The following is a 12274-nucleotide window of genomic DNA, read 5'->3' on the forward strand; positions in this document are numbered from 1 at the left end:
CACTGCATAGATTGCAGACTGAAACACACTCCCAGTCTTTCTGTGAAAGAGACTTATTTGCTTGTCCAGGATCTTGGGTCTGAAGGGCAAGCTTCTGGTTTGGCACACATCTAGAAATCTACAGAGGTGCCTTCAAGAAGCAGAGGCTGGGGGACATCGTTTTTGCATTCTTCCTCTTCTTAAATACAGCTCGCTAGTCTTTCCAGAAAGGAGTTTACACACTTACCTGTAGCCCCTGTTTTTGCAACTGCTAAACAGGTGATGTCTCCAGATTGCCTGGGTCTGGTAGCTAGCAGTTCCACAGGATTGTATGTATTTGCAAATTTAAAGCTGCTGCCTTAGAGTCTGGTTTCCTATCAGTCTTAACCTAGATGCTGACTGAGATGCTCCCCTTTGGGACATTGATAGGTCTTGGCCTTCCTCAACTCCTGGGAGCTATTAAAAAATAAATTGGGCTGCTTGGGAAATCACAAAGGTTTGAGAGACAACCAAGACCAGGGCAGAGATGAGTGATAAGATTCATCTACTACACAAGGCCAACCCTTCAAGACTGGGCAAGGTGACTGTTTTAGCTAATGCAGAGAAACCAACACAGAGAGTCAAACAAAATGAAGATGCAGAGGAATATGTTCCAAAGGAAAGAACAAGATAAGACCTCAGGAAAAAACCTTAATGAAAGTTAGATAAGGAATTAACCTGACAAAGAGTTCAGAGTAATGGTCATAAAGATGAACACAGTGTGAACTTCTACAAAGAGATAGAAAATATAAGAAAGTACCAAGTAGAAGTTACAGATATGAAGAGTACAATAATTGAACTGAAAAAATACACTGAGTGGTTCATTGGGAGACCTGTTGAAGCAGAGGAAAGAATCAGTGAATTCAGTGACAGGGCAGTGGACCTCACCCAAGCAGAACAGCAAAAAGGAAGGACAGAGAAGTACTAGAAAGGAGATAAATGCCTGAATTAAATTACTAAAGTACTTTAGGTGATCCATATGCTACATAGAAAAGAATTTTGTAGCTTAAAAATATGACTTAAAAATACTCCCTTGTGCTCCAATAGTTAAGAATCTGCCTGCCAATGCAGGAGACACAGATTTGATCCCTAGTCTGGGGAGATTCCACATTCTGTGGGCAGCTAAGCCCATGTGCCACAACTACAGAACCTGCACTCTAGAGCCCATGAACCCACTACTGAACCTATGTGCTGCAACTACTGAAATTCACATGCCCTAGAGGCCATGCTCTACAACAAAAGAAGCTGCACGTTGAGAAGCCCATGCATTGCAACTAGAGAGTAGACCCCAATTGTCGCAATTAGAAAAAGGTCAGACTGCTGCAACAAAGACCCAGCACAGACAATAAATAAATGTTAACAAAAAACATTCTTAAATTTTAAATTCTTAAATTTGTGGAAAATTCTTAAAGAGATGGGAGTACCAGACCACCTGACCTGCCTCCTGAGAAATCTGTATGCAGGTCAGGAAGCAACAGTTAGAACTGGACATGGAACAACAGGCTGGTTCCAAAAAGGAAAAGGAGTACATTAAGGCTGTATATTGTCACCCTACTTATTAACTTATATGCAGGTCAGGAAACAACTGTTAGAACTGGAAATGGAACAACAGACTGCTTCCAAATAGGAAAAGGAGTACCTCAAGGCTGTATATAGTCACCCTGCTTATTTAACTTATATGCAGAGTACATCCTGAGAAATGCTGGGCTGGAAGAAGCACAAACTGGAATCAAGATTGCTGGGAGAAATAGATGACACCACCCTTATGGCAGAAAGTGAAGAAAAACTAAAGAGCCTCTTGATGAAAGTGAAAGAGGAGAGTGAAAACATTGGCTTAAAGCTCAACATTCAGAAAACTAAGATCATGGCATCTGGTTTCATCACTTCATGGCAAATAGATGGGGAAGCAGTGAAAACAGTGGCTGACTTTATTTTTCTGGGCTCCAAAATCACTGCAGATGGTGATTGCAGTCATGAAATTAAAAGACACTTACTCCTTGGAAGGAAAATTATGACCAACCTAGACAGCATGTTAAAAAGCAGACATTACTTTGTCAACAAAGGTTCGTCTAGTCAAGGCTGTGCTTTTTCCAGTGGTCATGTATGGATGTGAGAGTTGGACTATAAAGAAAACTGAGTGCAGAAAAATTGATGCTTTTGAACTGTGGTATTGGAGAAGACTCTTGAGAGTCCCTTGGACTAGAAGGAGATCCAACCGGTCCATCCTAAAGGAGATCAGTCCTGGGTGTTCATTGGAAGGATTGATGCTGAAGCTGAAACTCCAATACTTTGGCCACCTGATGCGAAGAGCTGACTCATTTGAAAAGACCGTGATGCTGGGAAAGATTGAGGGCAGGAGGAGGAGGAGACACCAGAGGATGTGATGGTTGGATGGCATCACCGACTCAATGGACATGAGTTTGAGTAAACTCTGGGAGTTGGTGATGGACAGAGAGACCTGGTGTGCTGTGGTCCATGGGGTCGGGAAGAGTCGGACATGACTGAGCAACTGAACTGAACTGAACTGAACTGAATCTGCTTTACCCCAAATCCACCAATTTAAATGTTAATTTTGTTCAAATCACACCTTCACAGAAACATCCGGAATAATATTTGATCAACTGTCTGGGTGCTGTGGCCCAGACAAGTTGACACACACAATTCACCTTCATATATTATAAAGAGAGAAAAACAATGTAGCTGTAGTGTTATTCTTATGCCATTAGATGAGAATATGTACTGATTAGATAAAATGCTAAGTGGGTTTTATTTTATGGAAGATAACAGAATTAGAAAAAATATCAAAGTTTTATTCCAGAAATAAGTAAAGCACACTATTTTGTGAAGCTAAAACAGCTTCAGATTTTTTACATAAGTTGCTTTGAAAAAAATTTCTCTCCTTTGGGTAAATGGTGGACATAGTATTATAGAGAAATATCTGTTCCCAAGTGAGACCAACTTCTTCAACCAAAGAACTATCTCCATGGTCCTTAGAGACCCATGGATTCAATTTCCCAATCTTAATCTCTGCTCCTTTCTGAATCTTTTCTTCTCATATCTGTTTAGTGTTTCCCTTTGTTTATTCCTCCTGTTTTTGTTCATGTGTTGCTATTATCCTCATAAGATTTTACAAGAAACAAATAAACATGATCTTAGTAGATTGTGCTATATAAATAGTATATCTTTTTTAAAAAAAGTTATTATTTATTTGACTGCACCTGGTCTTAGCTGTGGCACTCAGGATCTTTGATTTTCGTTGTGGTATGTGGGATGTTTAGTTGCAACATGTGAGACCTAGTTCCCTGACCAGGGATTGAACCCAGGCCTCCTGCACTGGGAGCTCAGAGTCTTCGATGCTTGACCACCAAGGAAGTCCCATTGGAAGTCTCATTTTTTACATTTTTTTATTTGGTAATTTTTCAGTAGGAAAGGGCAATGTACATTCATTTTACAGAACAATAGAGACATGAGGAAGTTGTTCAGATTAACTGATAAATATTATGAATAATGAAGGTTCCCTTTTCTCTGAGGCCCAAATGAAATTAATTTAGTGACGTGTATCATAGAATAAATAGCTTGTGTACTGCTGCAGTTTCCCTTGAAATAGACATTCCAATAGTATATTTTTATTGCTTATTTAATCATCTTGTTATCTGTGTCTTAAGTATTCTAGAGCATCTAGATGTTAATATGCCTTATTTTAAAAAAGGAGCATTTCATTGTGAAATGATATGCATGATACATTTGCTTATAATCACACCATACTCCAAATTCCCAAAGCAGCAACAGCAAAGTTTCTCAAGCCCTTCTAACTCATTTGTATTCTTTCAACATGAATCCTTCTTTAAACACTATTTCCTTGTGTTGGGCCAAGGTTATAACTGATTTATAACTGATTTTGCAGCCTCAGGAAGAAACCTGTATTTTATCTCTTAGAAAAAAGATGATGAATGAGAGTTTCAATATTTTTTAAGACTGAAAAGATCTGACATAAAACTGTGAAATAGAGAGTAAAGATTTTTCATGCTCCCAAAGTAACTAAATTCAAGGAAAAAACAATTGGTCAGGATGACCAGTGAAGACAACAACCTGATGAGCAAGAGTGTCCCCTCCTTCTTTCAGGAGGTGGTCAGAGGGTACTCAAAATGTCACCAGATTTTTGGAAAGATATCACCTGCTAACCACCCTGTTTTGAGTCACTTTAGAAAAGAGAATAGTGGATCCGAGTTGCCCTTGAAATTGTTCTAGAAAAAACATTCACTTATTGCCAGAGGTTAAAGGAGAAAGGAACAGATTTTAAAAACTTGAATATATAGTGTTTTACAATTGAGTTAATATTTCTCTCGCAACAGGAATATTTCCTTCCTTTCTGCTTCCCAGATTTATTAAGTAAAGGACTGTGTTTTATTTATTGTTGTGTATCTGGAACCTCACATTGGTGTTGGGATAGGATTGAATGCTAAAGAAACATTTATTAAGTTGAGCAGACCAAACTAATTTCTTACTATTTGTATGTTGTATTTTTTCCAAATTTGCTTATCCTGCTCTAGTAAGGGATCATAGAATTACTATGCCATTCTTTTAATAATCAGAAAGAAGCAACTAAACAGTAGTGGCATATAAAGTAACATCATCTGCTTTTATGAATCAGCATATAGAAGAAGACTTAGAAGCAAATTTCGGGCTTAAATATAGAATGTTCATTTCCAGTGAGTTCAGTCCATTACTTCCTCAGAATTTCTTTCCTAAACTTTCTCCTAAAGCCAACTAATGAATAGCTATGCCCCTCTGTACTTACCCATACATTAATATCTTGCTTTATCACCTGCATTTGGTTGTTTCTAACTCTGACTTTATGAGCGGATAGAACCAGCATCAGAAGTTGCAAACTGATGGTCTGCACCCAAATGGGGCTCTCATGGTTGGTTTTGTTTTGTATTTGGAGGGGTTCCTGAAACCACTCTCAGGTTCTATGAGTGATTTACTAGGATTTACAGAACAAAGAAAAACTGTTAAACTCATGGTTATAGTTTATTACATCAAAAGGATTAAAGATTAAAATCGGCAATGAAAAAAAGTGTGCAGGGCAAAGTTCAGGAGAAACCACGCCCAAGTTTCCAGTTGTCCTGTCCCAGTAGTCATGGGGACAGTGTTCAGTTCTTCCAGCAACAACTATGACAGCCTGCTTGGTATATTGCTTTGTTGTTGTTCAATAATATATATGTTGTTGTTGTTCAGTCGCTCAGTCATGTCCGACTCTTTGTGACACCACGGACTGCAGTATACCTAGCTTGCATGTCCTTCACCATCTCCTGGAGCTTGCTCAAACTCATGTCCATTGAGTGAGTGATGCCATCCAACCATCTTATCCTCTGTTGTCCCATTCTCGTCCTGCCTTCAATCTTCCCCAGCAACAGAGTCTTTTCCAAAGAGTCAGTTCTTTGCATCAGATGGCCAAAGTACTGGCACTTCAGCTTCAGCATCAGTCCTTCCAAAGAGTATCCCCTAGGATTGACTGGTTTGATCTCCTTGCAGTTCAAGGGACTCTCAAGAGTCTTTTTCAACATCACAGTTTGAAAGCATCAGTTCTTTGGTGCTCACCCTTCTTTATGGTCCAACTCTCACATCCATACATGACTACTGGAAAAACCATAGCTTTGACTATGTGGGCATTTGTTGGCAAAGTAATGTCTCTGCTTTTTAATATGCTGTCTAGGTTGGTCATAGATTTTCTTCCAAGGAGCAAGCATCTTTTAATTTCATGACTACAGTCACTGTTGGCAGTGATTTTGGAGCCCGAGAAAAGTGACACTGTTTTCATTGTTCCTCCATCTATATGCCATGAAGTGATGGAACCAGATGCCATGATCTTAGTATTGAGAATGTTGAGTTTTAAGCCAGCTTTTTCACTCTCTTCTTTCCCCTTCATCAAGAGGCTCTTTAGTTTCTCTTCACTTTCTGCCATAAGGGTGGTGTCATCTGCATATCTGAGGTTATTGACATTTCTCCTGGCAATCTTGATTCCAGCTTGTGCCTCATCCAGCTTGGCATTTCATATGATATACTCTGCATATAAGTTAAACAGATTGACAATATTTAATCATGACACACTCCTTTCCTAATTTTGAAGCAGTCTGTTTTTCCATGTTTGATTCTAACTATTGCTTCTTGACCTGCATACAGGTTTCTCAGATGGCAGGTAAGGTGGTCTGGTATTTCCATCTCTTGAAGAACTTTCCAGTTTGTTGTGATACACTTGGTCAAAGTTTTTAGCGTAGTCAATGAGGCAGAAATAGATTTTTTTGTGGAATTCTCTTGCTTTTTCTATGATCCAGTGTATGTTGGCACTTTGATCTCTGGTTCCTCTGCTTTTCTAAATCCAGCTTAAACATCTGGAAGTTCTCGGTTCACTCTTGGTACTGTTGAAGCCTAGCCTTGCTATCATGTGAAATGAGTGCATTGTGTGGTAGTTTGAGCATTCTTTGGCATTGCCTTTCTTTGGTATTGGGATGAAAACTGACCTTTTCCAGTCCTATGGCCACTTGTGAGTTTTCCGAATTTGCTGGTATATTGAGTGTAGCACTTTCACACCATTATCTTTCAGGATTTGAAATAGCTCAGCTGAAATTCCATCATCTCCACTAACTTTATTTATAGTGATGCTAATCAGCAAAGTTTTCTGAACCTTGGTATCTAGTGTTTTTCTTGGTTGGTCATGTAGGTATGACTGACTACCTATGTGGCGGGCCTTATTCTCCATTCTCTCAAGAGGTCAAGCTGATATCACATGACCTTAGGTCTCTATCATTAATCATATTGTTAGCATAGACTATCTGATGTGGTCCAAGGCCCTTAGATAAACAAAGTAGTCCTATCAGACAGGGTATCCCAAGGCTTAGAGGTTACTTTCTAGGAGCCAAGGGAAGCCAGATCCTTCTTTGGAATGTAAAGAGTGTAGTCACCCCAGATCTGTTGAGTCAATACTCTGCTGCACAGTGTTAATTGTAAACATAGGAGCTTCAAGAGATTTCACATTAAGTGTGGATTTTTGTGCTCTCTTGAAAAACCAGATGATCTGGCCCATATGTTAATCTGGATGCCACTGATGGGAGCTGAGCCACATTTTTTGCTTTGGAAAAGGCATGTGCTTTCTAAAGATTACTGGAGTCCTTCAGTATTCCCCCCAGTTTGTTTCACAGAACAGTATTGTAACTGAAAGTGGGGGCTGACTGCTCACCCCTCAAAAGCCAATAAAGAGGTAAGCTTGGTGGAAAAGGAAGTTTGCCTTTATTTTGGATGCCAGCAATCAGTGGGGAGGGCAGACTTGTATCCAAAGGCTGTTCCCCTACTTGATAATCACTCGGCAAGAGCATTCATAGATGGAGGGAGGGGGCCACATATATAAATATAAATATAGAAACAGCACAACCCGTTTTGACAGTCATCTTGAAGTTGGTCATCGGTGGTCTGACCAGCATCACCTGATGGTTTTAAGTGCAGCTAATGTTCAGTTCCATGGTTGGCGTATTCCCCTTTCTTTGAAGCCAGTTTTCAGAATGGTGGCAGCTTACGTCATGGCTCCAGCCTGGTTGTGATGTAGTTAACTTCTTCCTCGCGGTGGGGATTTTAGTATCCATCCAGGATGTGGATCAGAATGTTATCTATTGTCCTTGGGGAGGAACTAAAGGTCCTTGACTATGCTTAATGACTACACTAGGATAACTTAGTCTTGCTGAACTGTTTTCCTTTGTTTCTGCATTTTTTCACTTCTCAGATTAAACTTATTCTTTGACTATAGTTTTTCCACAGACTAGGCAGGAAGAGGACTTGGGGGAAGGACCAGAGGGTCCTGTTCCATTTCAACATGACTTGCTTGGCTCTTAAAAGCATTGGGTTATAGATGGTTTGCAACTAAGAGATTTGTTGAAGATTGAGAATCATATAAAAAAATATTATCCTTTTACCTCCTGGATTTGTCATGCATCTCTTCAGGGTGCTTTTCTATGCTACTCTGTTCATCATTTCTTTGCTTAACCCATGGGGTAAATTGTTATTCTGAGAACATTGCCATTATCCAAATAAAAGAATCAGAAGGTTAGAGTAATAGTTTAATTTTTTTTTTAATCAGCAGACTAAAAATAATTTCTTTGCAGTTGTCTGTTTTTTTCTAAACTCATTCATTCCTTTCTCTAACTAAACTACTCTTACCAGAATTAAAGAAATCAATATTGTTCCTTATTTTAGTCAGTATAACATAGACGTTTTAGCTTGGGAACCAGGACATTAATTTTAGATTGCATATGACCACTTGTAACACTTTTTGGGGAGACCTGTCATAAGTTATGGCTTCCCTGGTAGCATAAGTTACTCTCCTACAATCTGGCTACTAGGTTATAATGAAAGCAATTTGCAGAACTAAAATACCACACATTTGTGAAATAGGCCTTCTTCATAAAATAGGCACAAAACAATTGATTGTTTGGTAAACTTGATGAGTCCCAGCTCTTTGTTCTTTGAGAGTCTTTTGTTGCCTTAATCATAAGAACATTTTCTTAAGGCACACACCCATCAGTACAGAGGCAGAAATAAGGCAACCAAATTCCTTCTAATCCAAGGCATCCAAGCAGGACCTTTAGGGACCAAGCCTGAGCCCTACTCATAAAGGGGCAGGCCAGAAGCTTCCAAGATCCTCAGTCTCTGTTCAAGTGTGTTTAAGGGTCATGAAAATAATTCAGTCAGTACACATGTCTTGAATACCTTGAGCTCATTTCTAACATTTGTCTTGCTAATTAACGAACCAGTAATTTCTCCAATAAAAACCATTTCCGATGCTTACTTCACTAGTTAACAAAGCCTCAGCTGTTGACGGAGATGGGGCTAACCAGACTGCCTGTAATGCCACCTTGGAGTGTGACTTTTCTGAAATAACACTGACTGACTCTCCTTATAGTCTGAATTTTACAGAGTGATTGTAGAGTTGAAGCTTGAACTGACTGGCACATTCATAAGAGCACACTGTTTCTGCTGAATTATTTTAAAATAAATTACAAATATCTTAACACCTTTCCAGATTTCTAGTGGTAATTATTTCTAGAGGTAATGATTTCTAGATTACTCCTTGAAAAAGAGATATGACCTGTCCCCTACTCTGAAGCAGGAGTTGCACTTAAAATATTCACATCTGTAGATGTCTGTCATATTCTTTAATTCTGGGATCTTTGTGAAGAAAGGAGAGCCTGTGTTAGTGAGTTGGTTTTTACACTTTAACTCTTTTGCTGATACTTATTTTAAGAAAAAAAATGCCAAATTTTTAAACTTAAAAAGTAATGATTAATGAAGGAACATGACTTATATTACATAGAGCATGAGGTTGTGAAGCAATAACTCATAATGAAAAACTAGCACCCAGAATGTAAGGGTAAAAAAAGTCACAGGTTGCAGCAGCTTGTTTGACTGCCTTTGAGATTTGTTCTTCATAACAATGGGCAAAACAATTATTAAAAAATCTAAGAACTATTGTGTTAATCTTAGTGAGGTAATGTAAAAACAAGGTCTTTCCCTTGAGTTAGTAATTATCAAGAAATGAAAGTTCCCTTTATAGCTATGTCCTTAGAGTCATTATAAAGTCAGCTTTATTACTGAAAGTCCTGCAGGAAAGTTAAATTTGTTATTAAGACTCTGGAATTCTCTAGCTCTCAATCTCTTTTCCCCTCCATTAAAACCATTATTTTTACAGCATAGTTTTGGATAATTGTTTTTTAGGAACATAAGGATCACATTATAGCAGAAGAGATGGTATTTAATGCAACATTAACCGTATATATGGGACCAGAAAGAGGTAGGAGGATTTCTGAATATTTGAGTCATTTCCTTTAAACATTGTGATTTTGTCTTTCAAGTAGACTTTTATCTTAATTGCTCATTCTTTTAATGTTTAAAAACAGAATAATGATTTTTCTTTCTTAAAACTTATATCACACAATGGTTACTTGAACTTACTCTTTGTTATAAACAAAATATTAAATATTACATTTGTATATGTGTATACTCAATTGTGTATAATACAAGTATAGTTATACCCTTGCTTATACCCAGTTGTGGATCTAGTTTTCTTCTCCAAAGAGTTCTTCCTTCACATGTTCAAATTAAATCCATTTTAGGATTTCTCCGCTTTGCCTGCTCGTTCAATAGCATTCACATTGAAAGATAAAAGTGATTTGGAACATATAAAATACAGTGGGTAAAGGAGCAGTGAAAAAAAAATTGGAAAGAAATTCGGTGTCAGGAAAAGGGATGTTTTATGTGCAGGAACTCCAGAAGGCAGTAAGATGTTGGGTAGTATTTCTCTAACATTTGAAGGAAAGTCATAAAATGTGTTAATCATTAAGAGAACCAAACCCTTTTGGATACCTCATTCATGTGCTATCTTTAAATGAATCTGAAGCTGGTGCTTGTTCTGCTAGTGATTTCCTGTCTACAATGGGGAAAAGAGGTACTATTTTTAATTATAAGTGAAACCCTTGTTGGTAAGACACACTGCCTTCATTTGAGAACCATTTTGCTATTTTGATTTCAGGGATGTTAACAGTATATTTTATCAGTTTTGAAAGGTTTCCAGTTAAAGGTTTAATGAGTGTGAGGCTGAAGGGTGAAAGGGACAAAATAGAATAGGTCCCCAAATTCTCTTTTCAATGCTAGCTAGAAAGCACTCTGTACTTTGAATTCTCCCTTTAGGGAAAAAAAACAAAAACAGAGAAACTGTGATATTTGTGTTTTTTTTTTTTTTTTTTTTTTAATATTCATCAACTAAATAGGAAAAAACTCACAGAATTCCAGGTTTTGTTTTGTTTTGTTTTTTCATATAAAGCTGTAAAGTCCCAGTATTTATGAAAAAAACCCCAAGTTCACATTTAGATTAAGCCCAATGAATATGTATCCATTGTTTGTATATTAAATTTTATTACTCTCCCAAGTGCATCCCTTTACATAACCAGATACATTTCCTGAAAACTTCTGGCACATGCATATAACTGGTAGTCATCTGTAGGATGATGATGATGATGATGATGGTCTGAAATTTATTTTTATAGGTGATCCATTGTAGAGTCTCAGTTCAGTTCAGTTCAGTCGCTCAGTTGTGTCCGACTCTGTGACCCCATGAACTGCAGCACACCAGGCCTCCCTGTCCATCACCAACTCCCAGAGTTCACCCAAACCCATGTCCACTGAGTTGGTGATGCCATACAACCATCTGATCCTCTGTCGTCCCCTTCTCCTCCTACCCTCAACCTTTCCCAGCATCGAGGTCTTTTCAAATGAGTCAGCTCTTCATATCAGGTGGCCAAAGTATTGGAGTTTCAGCTTCAGCATCAGTCCTTCCAATGAACACCCAGGACTGATCTCCTTTAGGATGGACTGGTTGGATCTCCTCCCAGTCCAAGGGACTCTCAAGAATCTACTCCAACACCACAGTTCAAAAGCATCAATTCTTCAGTGCTCAGCTTTCTTTATAGTCCAACTCTTACATCCATACATGACCACTGGAAAAACCATAGCCTTGATTAGACGGACTTTTGTTGGCAAAGTTATGTCTTTGCTTTTAATATGCTGTCTAGGTTGGTCATAACTTTCCTTCCAAGGAGTAAGTGTCTTTTAATTTCATGGCTGCAATCATCATCTGCTGTGATTTAGGAGCCCAGAAAAATAAAGTCAGCCACTGTTTCCACTGTTTCCCCATCTATCTGCCATGAAGTGATGGGACTGGATGCATGATCTTAGTTTTCTGGATGTTGAGCTTTAAGCCAATGTCTTCACTCTCCTCTTTCACTTTCATAAAAAGGCTCTTTAGTTCTTCTTCACTTTCTGCCATAAGGGTGGTGTCATCTGCATATCTGAGGTTATTGATATTTCTCCCAGCAATCTTGATTCCAGCTTGTGCTTCTCCAGCCCAGCATTTCTCAGGATGTACTCTACATATAAGTTAGATAAGCAGGGTGGCAATATACAGCCTTGATGTACTCCTTTTCCTATTGGGAACCAGTCTGTTGTTCCATGTCCAGTTCTAACTGTTGCTTCCTGACCTGCATACAGGTTTCTCAAGAGACAGGTCAGGTGGTCTGGTATTCCCATCTCTTTCAGAATTTTCCACAGTTTATTGTGATCCACACAGTCAAAGGTTTTGGCATAGTCAATAAAGCAGAAATAGATGTTTTTCTGGAACTCTCTTGCTCTTTCAGTGATCCACTGGATGTTGGCA

The sequence above is a fragment of the Muntiacus reevesi genome, chromosome 22 (genome assembly GCF_963930625.1).
Source record: "Muntiacus reevesi chromosome 22, mMunRee1.1, whole genome shotgun sequence".
NCBI classification, from domain to species: Eukaryota; Metazoa; Chordata; class Mammalia; order Artiodactyla; family Cervidae; genus Muntiacus; species Muntiacus reevesi.